This window comes from Lepidochelys olivacea (genome assembly GCF_965140295.1).
Source record: "Lepidochelys olivacea isolate rLepOli2 genome assembly, chromosome: 10".
NCBI lineage: Eukaryota > Metazoa > Chordata > Testudines > Cheloniidae > Lepidochelys > Lepidochelys olivacea.
The window spans coordinates 11,663,937-11,675,943 of record NC_140420.1 but is presented as its reverse complement, the minus strand read 5'-3'; the positions used below and the strand labels follow the sequence as shown (position 1 = coordinate 11,675,943).

The 12,007-nt window shown below is 48.4% G+C and overlaps 2 long non-coding RNA genes across 2 annotated transcripts; one reads left to right on the top strand and one right to left on the bottom strand.

Annotated features, from left to right (window-relative positions):
* Positions 1-548: 548 nt before the first annotated feature.
* On the bottom strand, positions 549-4,044 carry LOC311527173. The gene is made up of 3 exons (XR_014713267.1): positions 3,932-4,044; positions 3,397-3,533; positions 549-617 (listed from the first exon to the last, which is right to left on the bottom strand). It is a non-coding gene; the product is annotated as an uncharacterized lncRNA (long non-coding RNA).
* LOC311527171 lies at positions 568-5,550 on the top strand. The gene is made up of 3 exons (XR_014713265.1): positions 568-872; positions 1,397-1,599; positions 5,349-5,550. It is a non-coding gene; the product is annotated as an uncharacterized lncRNA (long non-coding RNA).
* Positions 5,551-12,007: the final 6,457 nt, after the last annotated feature.

Here is a 12,007-nt window from a genome sequence, read left to right as displayed (position 1 = left end):
AACACAGGGCTGTGACTGATTCCATCTTCTGGAAATCACTTTTCTAACGGCAGGTCAGGGAACAGAAGGGGTGTGTGGGTGTGTGGAGCTGGGGGGAGAGGGGGGGAACTGGGTCTCTTAACAAGATTTACTGAGGATTGTCCAAACTGAGTGCAGGCAGAATGTTAACATCAAGGCCTTGTCTGTGGAGTGTTAAGTCCAAAGGACCCCCACTGTTGCTATGGTTTCTCCTTTTCCTCCGCTGCTTTAAAAAAAAAGAGAAAGATAATCCTTTCTTTTCTCTTAGCCTTTCATCCTTCCCCTTCCAAGTCAGTTGCTTTTAGTTCTCTGTCAAATGCAGCAATCTCTAAAGGAGCCAGAGGGTGCCATAAATTCAGCTCTCTCTGCGTTATCCCACTTAGCCCACCACCCCATTTACCTGGGGCCTTGGTTACTGCACATTGTCCATGGTTTACGGTCCTCAAACTAGGACAGTTCTCAAGAGTGTTCTCCTCCCCCCGCCCCCCCCAGTGTCCCTGAGCTAGTGAATGAGGCCAGGAAGAGGGGAATCTTACCATGCAAGCTTCCTCCTCCTATACTGTATATGCAGTCTTCATGCTGTCTCCATGCCAACCTCACTGGAAGGAGATGCATGCTTTCAACGAGACAGAATGGCGGCACATCAAACACGACATTAACATACACGCATGAGAGTGTAACACCGGTCAGTGTGAATTGCGTGTCCTATTCTGTGCTGATCTGCAGACAATTTGAGTCTGTTTCAGCCCCCAGCTACAGAGCTGGGCTGTCTAGCTCTAGCTGCTCTGAATGCTGGAGCCCCTGACTTCACTCCCAGGTGTGTCAGCCAAGATGATGGTCACCACAAGAGCAAGGTGAGAGAAGCTAACCAGTACTAGGATAAGCAGCACCAGCAAGGCATTGAATTCTCTGACCTGTAAGGTCTGAGGCCTGCAGCCACATTAGGACAGCAGCAGCCATGAGCCAAGAGGCAGAAAATCACATCCTTACATTCCATCTAAATTATATCAAAACAATGTGATATGGAGCAGTTAAGAAGGCACCCCACCTAATAGTACCCACCATCACCAGATAAGCAAGGAATCTCTTAAAATGTTTAAAGAAAACTTCCTTTGATAGCATTCTGTCTGGCAAGGAATCACTTATCAACAGTTATGGGTGTGAAAGATCTACTTCTTTGTTTTTTTACCTTTATGGTCCCTACTTCTCTATTGTTTATCTGTCTGGTTTCTGTCTGGTTTTTTATTGTTTCTGTCTGTTACATAGCTAATTTTGCAAGGTGTAAATCAACTAAGGTGGTGGGGTATGACTGGGTAAAGAATTGTTAGGATTGATCAAAGAATTATTTTGTAAGACTTTGCTAAAATGATTGGTTAAGGTACAGCTAAGCAGGACTCAAGTTTCACTATATAAACTGGGGTTCAAAAGGAAGTTCTTTGGAACCTACTTCAAGGGACAGCCCCAGGATCAGAGCTGCTTGACCTCAACACCCTATCAGCCACACTGTGCCGAAGCTGGAGTCTCCAGATGACCTGATCCTAACTGGCCATCAGGAAACGTTTCTCTGCCTTATTGGGAGTGGTGAGCATTATATGCTTAGCGTGTGATTTCTTTTTTGGTAACTGTTAATAAATAGAGGTTAAGGATATTACTGTGTAAGGCTCTTTCACTGGTAAAGGGCCTCGCAAACCTGCAGAAGAATACTCCCGGAGCCTAAGAACTGAGTATGGGTGGGTACTTAAATTAACCAGATTATACCCTGAGCCCTAGGGAGCTGGGTACAGGTAGGTGCCTTTCACCCCAGGAAAGGGTGGGGGTGCCTAAATCAACTGGGTTATGCCTTGAGCCCTAGGAACTGTGTAAAGGTGGGTGCCCTACAGTGTGCAGGTAACAGACCATTGCACAAATGTACAAGTCCATCACAGAGCTGGCTCAGCCTGGGACAGCTGCAGAATCCATCTCAGTGATGCCAATGTCATAGACTCACCATCTTCTTCGCTCACCTGGCAGTAGCACTAGACCTGCTGACCTATTGTCTCAGCAGCTCGCCCTAGGCTACAGACAACACAAACACTACAATTTCAGCACCTCTCTCCTGTACCTGGAGGGTACTGGCAGCATGATCTCCGAAAAATCAATGCTACCAACTCCAGCATCTCACTCCCTCAGCAGGGGCTGTCGGCAGTATCGGATCAGAGCCTGAACCAAAAGAACTGAGAACCCCACTGAGTGAAATAATGAAGAGTGTTACTAATTCTGCAGCCACCCATTCCTGGCCTGTAGGACAAACCCCCTTGAGCCCCTCAGTCTGACATTACCTCAAGGGGCATTTTGAATCATGTCTATATCTCTGGAAAACTTAATGAAACCACAAAGCCCAGGAGACTCTTTGTCTCCTCCCTCTCCCCCAACAAGATTTAATTCAGTTTCATGTCACTGGTGAGAGGAAAAGGCAAACAGAGGGGGAGAGAAAGCAGCACAAACTGTAAAAACAGTGAAGGAATCCTCAGGCTCTCAAGAGAGCACAAGAATGGAAATGAGGTTCTAAATTAGGGAAGCACCAAGGGAAAAGTCCTCGTCCCGCCCCCGGCCCGTCTCCCCCTCCTGAGGCTGAGAAGTGAGTCCCTCCAGACAAGGTCAAGATGATCTGAAAATGCTGAGCTGCCAGCTGGCCCTTCTTCATCTGCAATACCTCAAGTTTCTCCCACTAGGGATCCTGTTTTATACTGTATCTCCCATCTCGTCTGCCAGCTAGCCTAGTTTTCTCCTTAGGATTCTGGGTCAAAGGCTGCTCTCAGGTACACTGGGGTAAATCTCCAATAAACCCACTTATGTCTATTGACTCTATTGCCTTAAGCAGATTTCAGTGGAGTTGCTCCAAATTTACACCAGAGTAACTGAGATCAGGATCTGGCTGATAAAACCTTGCCTGTAGAATCTCACTGTACTAGGGATTTTTTTTTTTTTTTTTTTTTTTTGGTGGCACCAGCACTGGGTTTTGATGCCCCTGAGCATGGTATGGCTGATTTAATCCTATTGAGTTGCTTGGTGTTCCATCCCACGGCACTGAAAGGTCAAACCCACACAACATGGGCTCTCCTCATTCCTGCTTACCAAGGGAGGCAATCCTAACTCACCACCATGGCTGAATCTTCAGGTTTAAGCCCAGTTAGAAGTGAGCCAGCTTGGCTTTCTGGGCCCATTGCTCTTCTCTTTCACACCGGTGGCTTCAGTGGAGTTACTCCTAACCAATGTCAGAGAAGACCTGACCTCATTGCTCCCTGTGGCGGAGGCAGAGCACAGCCAACCAGGCAGGTTACATTTTGCCATTGTGCCCGGGAGCTCACAGTGACTGCACACAGCCCTTTATATTGGTACCTGTTTTAGGTGTGCCTTGTCAGCACCAGTTGTGCCAGCTCCTGGTATGACCTGCCTGGTAGCTCTCCGTAGCTGTATGTTCCCGAGCGCTCCAGGTTCGAGCCATCAGAATTATGCAGCACTGCAGTGTTCCATCACTGTTAAAAAGCACAATGGCCTGAGTGGCGTAGGAAGTCCCCACAGTCTGAGAGCGAGACTTGACTTCTGTTCTGCTTAGTAGCAATGCTCCCATGCTCACAAGTGTGTGTACAGGTTAGAAGAGGGGATGGGAGCCAGGAAAACTGGGTTCTATTCCTGGCTATAATACTGACTTTCCATGTGACCCTGAGCAAGCAACTTAACAGCCTTGAGTCTTGATCACCCATGGGGATAATCATCGTTGAGCTGTTTGTCGTCTCCAAGCCAGTGGCTTTTGATTCTGTGGCAAACACAGAGCTCTCTGGCCAGAGGGTGCCATAAATTCAGCCCCTTGCTGCGTTACCCATGACCCTCTCTATCCCATCCGACTGGGTGCCTTTGCTACAGCACATCTTACCTGGCTTATGGCCCTCAGACTAGGACAGGTCCCAAGAGTCCAGGGCCTGAGCAGCAGAGGGCCAGGGCTGTAACCGCAAGCCTTCAGAAAGGCTAGATCTTTTGGTACCTTCCTAAATCAGATCGTCAGTTGAAAGTCCCCCTGTAATGGCAGGATGCAATAATGATTAGGGTCAAGCGGAGTTTTCCTTTAAAAGCTTCATCTGTCGTAGGTATCTATATGGTCTCCATCATCATAGTGTCTGAGCACCTCACAATCTTTAATGTAGCTATCTTCATGTAGCAGGACAGTGCTACAGCCCACATAAGGAGCTCAGGTACAGCGACATTGTTACTGGCCCAAGATCACACAGGGAGTCTGCAGCAGCCAGCAGAATAGGGAACAACTGAGCCCAGGAACCCCAAACCCCAGGCTAGTGTCCTAACCGCTGACCAGCCTGCTAACCCTCCTGTCGGGCTGTGACCAGACATGGTGTGAGGGGCTGCAGCACAGAGTGGAACGTGGCTCCTCATCCTGATGTGTTTCCTTGGGGCTGATGAGGTGAAGGCTTTGCTTAGATTGTGTTTGGATTCAGCTTCAAGGTTGGGATTGAGCAAATGTTTGACGATCTGCCAAACTCTTATTTATTATGAAGGAGAGCACTCCGACACCCATTATAAAGCAGAGCCTTGGGGCCGCTGGTGTGAAGGAGAGCAGCTGGGTTAGCAAGGCATTGCACCACTAGGGGAGGAGAGGTTTCTGTGGGTGGGGTCCCTGTGGCGGGCTGTTCATGCCCTGGGGTTACTCTTTATTGCAGTGTCTGACAGACACTGGCAGGTAGAGGCTGGCCAACAGGATCAGCACTGTCTGAAACACAAACAGCACTTCTCCTCTTCAAAAAGGGGAGCTGCAGGGCAGGGATGGGTGAACATGCTGGAGTTTTTCTGACAGCTGTATTTCCTGTGCTTGTGCCAGGTCCCCCACCTCAGTGTTGTTGGCAGCCCCAGACCCCTCCATGCAATCGCTAGGCTAGAGTCTCTCTGCTGCTGTGCTCAGGATGAAGAGCTGGTGTTTGAGTAAAATCTTGGGCACTGCCAGAGATGTACATCCTACCTTGATGTGCAGGCAAGGCCAAGGGAGGTTGCTTCAAGGAGCTGGGATCCCCAGCACTCTGTCCTTAAGCCACAGTCCATAAGATTAGTTGAATGGATTCCACTGGGCACAGGTAATTTAACTGAGGCCAAACAAATTTATGCCACATGCATACTTTCAAATAAAGAGATTACAAGTCCAATTCTGCATTGTCCTGGTGCAACATAAAGGGGGCTTAGAGGGACAGGTTCTCTCTCTCTTGGAATGCCCCATCTGTAGAGACCCTACCAGGGAAACTGGTCTTATGTATTTAGTCTAAATGTAATCCTTTTTCTGTTTAACCCAGGCTCCTAAACCATGTTTCTCGCAGCAGCATCCCAGCTCAGTTTGCATGTACAGCAAAACTGTGTTGCACTATATTGTACTAAGCACTTGAAGGACTTCTAGCAAATTCTGGTACTACGCAAAAACCAAGAAAATAATGACAGAACTGAAGCATCTCATAGAGAATTCTGTAATATTTTCCTGGATACTTTTGTGGCATGAAGGTTGTGGTTAATTAAACAGCTCTCTCCATGGCAACAAGGCTGGAATATGAGTGCTTATTTTCATTTACAGTGGAAGCCGTAGTTTTAAGATTAACTGTGAATCAACCCCCTTGCCCCCCGGCCCCACACACAAAATTTCTGTGGTATTTTCTACAGCAGGAGAGTGAAGAAAAAGTCTCTTGTCATTCCAGCTGCCTATTAGTATTCAAACTCCTTCTCTGTTTTTATTCAGCTGCGTTTCAAACCAGGCATCAAACAAGCCTCAGACTATTATGTGATGAAAGCTTTTCCTGTGAAGAAAGCTGCTTGGATCTGCCTTGTGTTTTCCAGTACATCTCCCTAATGAGGCATACAGACAAGTTAAAACAGGCGAATTTCAACAGGGCCCAGGAGGAGGATGCTGGAGGATTCACCATCCGGCCAACCTGCTGTCTTCCCCTGCCCCGAACAGCACTGACTGAATCCTGAGATGATCGTTTCATTTCCACTGATCAAATTAGTGGCACCATCACCTATTTGTACCTGCCTGGCTCACGCCCACCGGGCTCTGTTGTAAAGATGGGCAGAAGGGATTTCACACAGCTGGGGCTGAGGCTGGGGGTCGGGTGGGGAAGGGTGCCAGGAGAAGAGAAAAGGGGGTATTGCTAAGCCTGAGGCTGAGGGAGTGGTATCAACAGTGCTCTCGCTGAGGGTGGCGGGCAGCAGCGCATTGCTGCTAATGTAGGTTAAAAGGAGCTTAGAGGAGAGAGCTGGGTTCCATTCCTGACTCTGCCGGCTACACGCTATGGGCCTGCTCCCTTCCCCAATCTATGTACAGAGGTCACCCAGGGATCTGCACATGGGGCAGGGGCTCAGACACCTATACTGCACGGTGCCCCTTCCTGGGATGAGCATGGGGTGGGAATTTTGCCTGTGTAAGGACTGCAGGATTTGTCTCTATAGGCACAGGAGGGTACAGTATGGTTAGTATTGGGATGTAGTGCAAAGCCCAGCCCTGTACACAGAGCATAGAATCATAGAATATCAGGGCTGGAAGGGACCCCAGAAGGTCATCTAGTCCAACCCCCTGCTCAAAGCAGGACCAATTCCCAGTTAAATCATCCCAGCCAGGGCTTTGTCAAGCCTGACCTTAAAAACCTCTAAGGAAGGAGATTCTACCACCTCCCTAGGTAACGCATTCCAGTGTTTCACCACCCTCTTAGTGAAAAAGTTTTTCCTGATATCCAATCTAAACCTCCCCCACTGCAACTTGAGACCATTACTCCTCGTTCTGTCATCTGCTACCATTGAGAACAGTCTAGAGCCATCCTCTTTGGAACCCCCTTTCAGGTAGTTGAAAGCAGCTATCAAATCCCCCCTCATTCTTCTCTTCTGCAGGCTAAACAATCCCAGCTCCCTCAGCCTCTCCTCATAACTCATGTGTTCCAGTCCCCTAATCATTTTTGTTGCCCTTCGCTGGACTCTCTCCAATTTATCCACATCCTTCTTGAAGTGTGGGGCCCAAAACTGGACACAGTACTCCAGATGAGGCCTCACCAATGTCGAATAGAGGGGAACGATCACGTCCCTCGATCTGCTCGCTATGCCCCTACTTATACATCCCAAAATGCCATGTGTTCGGAGCAGTGTTCGGAGGTCCATGCTTTCATTTAAAAGCAAACCACATTGTCTCTTGTCCTTATGGTTGTAAAGAGAACCTTGCAAACATGCCATGAATGCAAACCAATGCAGTGATGTCTGCCTGAGTCTGCAGACAGCCTGAAACAATAGCTCTCAGACAAGTGCAAACTGCCCCATTAGTCTCAAATGGGTGTTAATCCTGAAACCTAAAGATGTTACTCAACATGGCAACATTGTTAACTACTTCACTGCTGATCATTTTCGGAGAAACACCCAGCTAGTCTGTTTATGCCACAATTCCAGATTGCCTCCTATTACTCCAGAAACTCCAGCTGCCCCTACCCGGCTGCCAAACCTTCCAGCTTCCCCCAGAACAACTTCTCCAGTGTAGCGGCGTGCTGCCAATACAAACATCTATGGCACTGAAAACTGAAACCATGGGGCCAGCACAAAACAAATTGCATGTAACCTCACAATAAATAAGCCAGGGGGCACTGTGCTGAGTGTGTGATTCATTTTCACCTCTAATTAATTAAACACATCCATTTTCAAAATTCAGATGAAGGTATTGTGGCAATTCCAGTCAGCCCAGAAGCTGGGGCCCCACCAAAGCAGTCAGCTACAACTTGGCAGGGAGTAGACAGGGCCTTGACAACAAGATGTAGTCACTAAAACCCAGCAGAACTGGTGAATTTGCAGCAGAAAGGAGAGGGTGGGACCTGACAGCCCTTAGATAGGAGGTTGTTCCAGGCATGAAGACTGGCAATGGAAGCAAAAGGAGCTCTAGGAAGAGGGCTGGGGCAGAGCTGGAGGTGGCAGACGGAGAACAGAGCCCGGGGCAGGGTTATGAGATGCCTTGGAGAGCAGAATGGACTCCCAGCAGGTCACTTAACACGCAGTTTCTGAAAGCACTTGCTTACATTGGGTGTCCAGCTTGAGACTCCCTGGGGCCTAATTCTGAGCACTCACAGCTCCCATTGACTTTGACTGAGTTTGGGGGACTCAGCACCTTTGACACTCAGACCCCCAGTGTGTCAACCTGGGCACCCAGAAACTGTGGCACTCCAGCTCAGTGGCCAGTCGTTGAACACGTTGGCCTTGCCCTCTCTGGGCCACAGTGTCCATGCCCTTGAGTAAGGCTCTCGTGAGGCACTGTCATATCAGTAATGGAAGGTGTGCGTGGGCAGAGGAAGCTCCCTGGAGCTTCAGGATAAGAAACTCCTGACCTTTGAATGTTACGCCCAGCAGCCCCAGATCCCAGGGCCCCATTTCTCAGTGATTGCTCCTCTTCCTTCTTCCGTGGAGATCTCGGCTCCGTGTTTCCACTTGAGAGGTTAAAGTCTGAATCGGCCAGGCAAGAACTGGGGAGGGGGACAGCCCAGAGAGAATACATCCCATTGTTTTATCTTGAATGCAGGCCATGTGTTCTACTAATACCCTATTCACTGCCAACAAGCCCACCACAAGCTGCATATTCGGTTTTAGATTAGTGCAGCTATCAGGACACATTTAGATATGGACGATTTCCTCTGCAGTCACCGCAGTAGGGGAACAGACTGTGGGAAAACACTTCCCTGGAACTAGCCCTTTTCTTGCCCAGCTTTGCCCAATCCCGGAGCCAGTGCCGTTTGCTAATCGGATTCCCACAACACCAAGCTAGATAGAAGGGAGATCATGTGACTCTCCAGGAGGCACATGTCTGCTGGAGAACTGTGTGGGAACCAGCAGCATGGAAGGAGCCAGCAGAAAGGGTGAGATTTTTCAGGGTTCAGTAGTCAAGGCCTTTTCAAACAGGACACTGAGCCTGACAGGCTCACATCCCACCTGTAAGATCTCCTGGAGTGAGACTTGGGACGGCAAAGGCCTTGGAGGGCCTGTATTATCTGGTGAAAAGGAATTTAGAGGGGAAAGAAGTGAAAGGGACAGAGTAATAGAGCTACTAAAGAGGGCTGCCTGGTTGACTATGGGGCTGCATAATGGGTTTAAAAACTTTTCACCTGTAGGTTGCTGGTTTGAATTCAAACCAGCTCAGGAGCAGTCAGAAGTTTCATGAGTTGTGACATGAGTTGGGGGTCCCAGCTGTACGTGTCTCCTGCCCCTAAATGAAACACACTGGCGCCTCTGGCACAAAAGAAAAAAAACGAAACCTTCTTGCCTACCACAGTCAATAATGATAGCGCATATAATTAACTAGTCCTCATTATACCCTCATCAGACAGGTTTCAGAGTAACAGCCGTGTTAGTCTGTATTCGCAAAAAGAAAAGGAGTACTTGTGGCACCTTAGAGACTAACCAATTTATTTGAGCATGAGCTTTCGTGAGCTACAGCTCACTTCATCGGATGCATACCATGGAAACTGCAGCAGACTATATATATATACAGAGAATATGAAACAATACCTCCTCCCACCCCACTGTCCTGCTGGTAATAGCTTATCTAAAGTGATCATCAGGTGGGCCATTTCCAGCACAAATCCAGGTTTTCTCACCCTCCACCCCCCCCCCCACAGAAATTGCTTTGTTGCAAGGATAAGTTCCTGGGTTAGTGGTTCTGTTGTGTGGTATGTGGTTGTTGGTGAGTATTTGCTTCAGGTTGCGGGGCTGTCTGTAGGCAAGGACTGGCCTGTCTCCCAAGATTTGTGAGAGTGTTGGGTCATCCTTTAGGATAGGTTGTAGATCCTTAATAATGCGTTGGAGGGGTTTTAGTTGGGGGCTGAAGGTGACGGCTAGTGGCGTTCTGTTATTTTCTTTGTTAGGCCTGTCCTGTAGTAGGTAACTTCTGGGAACTCTTCTGGCTCTATCAATCTGTTTCTTTACTTCTGCAGGTGGGTATTGTAGTTGTAAGAAAGCTTGACAGAGATCTTGTAGGTGTTTGTCTCTGTCTGAGGGGTTGGAGCAAAGGCGGTTGTATCGCAGAGCTTGGCTGTAGACGATGGATCGTGTGGTGTGGTCAGGGTGAAAGCTGGAGGCATGCAGGTAGGAATAGCGGTCAGTAGGTTTCCAGTATAGGGTGGTGTTTATGTGACCATTGTTTATTAGCACTGTAGTGTCCAGGAAGTGGATCTCTTGTGTGGACTGGACCAGGCTGAGGTTGGTGGTGGGATGGAAATTGTTGAAATCATGGTGGAATTCCTCAAGGGCTTCTTTTCCATGGGTCCAGATGATGAAGATGTCATCAATATAGCGCAAGGAGAGTAGGGGCTTTAGGGGACGAGAGCTGAGGAAGCGTTGTTCTAAATCAGCCATAAAAATGTTGGCATACTGTGGGGCCATGCGGGTACCCATAGCAGTGCCGCTGATCTGAAGGTATACATTGTCTCCAAATGTGAAATAGTTATGGGTAAGGACAAAGTCACTGTGTCCTCATCAGACAGGCACTTTAGTGGTATTATGCTCACTTTGCTGATGGAGGGGGGCGGAACTGAGACACAACAAGGTTAAGTGTCTTGCTCAAATCTATTCAGCTCATCGGTGGCACAGCGAACATTCAATCTCAGGAGTTCTGGTTCCAAGTCACATAATCAGTCCACAAGACCCTGCTGTCTTTTGCTGCATCTACAAGGGCTACTGGATATGTATGCTTAGTACGCACCAGATACATCTTTTGTAATATATGCTTGGGACGGTAATATATGTGTGTTGAACAGTAAGCTAGCCCCAACCTTAACTATTGTGAACCAGTAATATCAGTTTGATAGGACACAGCTACTTGCTATGTACTGAAGATCTGCTTTGCAGGGGAACAGTTGTTTGCTACTTCAGGCTGTATAAAGTAACACTGCCATGCTGTTAGTCTCTAAGGTGCCACAAGTACTCCTTTTCTCTTTCTGCTGTTCAGTGTTCATCTCAGGTAAGGGAGCTCCTAGGGCAGCAGGTAAAGAGACGATCCTGGTGAATGTAGATTTACAAGTGAAACTAACCAATTCTGTAAACCCTTGCTCCCAGGAGTAGCTTCTACTCATGCAAGTAGCACTGATGAAGTCAATGGGCTTGATTTCCCCATGCCTTACTTTGTATTATCATTTCCACCTGTGCAACATAGCGGTAACATGCGATGGCATCAGAACAGTAGCATTTTATGCAGGTGTAAATGGCTCCATAAGGGGCAAGGCCATGGAGAATCAAACCCAGTGGGATGGCAGGATCTGGCCCTGTAAGAGGAGAGGGAGTCCCTTGCAGTGGTTTGTAGAGGTCAGTCATCGTGCGCGGTGACAGAAGCACAGGGACACAAGGAGACAGAGGCAGCTCCTTTGTATCACAGGGAGACATTCCATCAAGCTGGGATTTTCACATAGCCCTTCAAATTCTTTGCTGGCCCAGATAGAGTCCCCTCTGTCCCCCAGGCAGCAGGCAGGCAGCTGACATGTTCAGTGTGTGTTTGTGTCTGGCAGGTGCTTGTCGGAGAGACAGCGGATGTGAAAGGTCACAGAGAAAAACTCCGATCCAGAGTGTGGGTCCTTGGGGAAATCAGATGAGGCCAAATCAGCGCCCAGCGCCCCCACGCCAGACTTCATTGTTTCCAACTCTCACTAATTGGAGCAGAGCTGCTGGCTGTACTCTCTAGCATAGGGGGTGACCCTGAACAATAGGCAGAGATGGTAACAAGCAGACAGATTGGGCTGGACACCAAAGCAGCAGAGAAATTGCCACAACACTCAGGCTCATCTCCTCCCCTATCAGATCTGAAACTCCTGGCATCATAATCCTAGTTGCATTTCCAGGTTCTACGATGCAGCTATGCAGAGGAGGGGAAATAGCTCCCTTTCCAATTCATCAGGACTTGGCGGGTCTCAAGGTGCCCGGAATGCTAACTGATTTGCCATGTATGGTTGCAGCA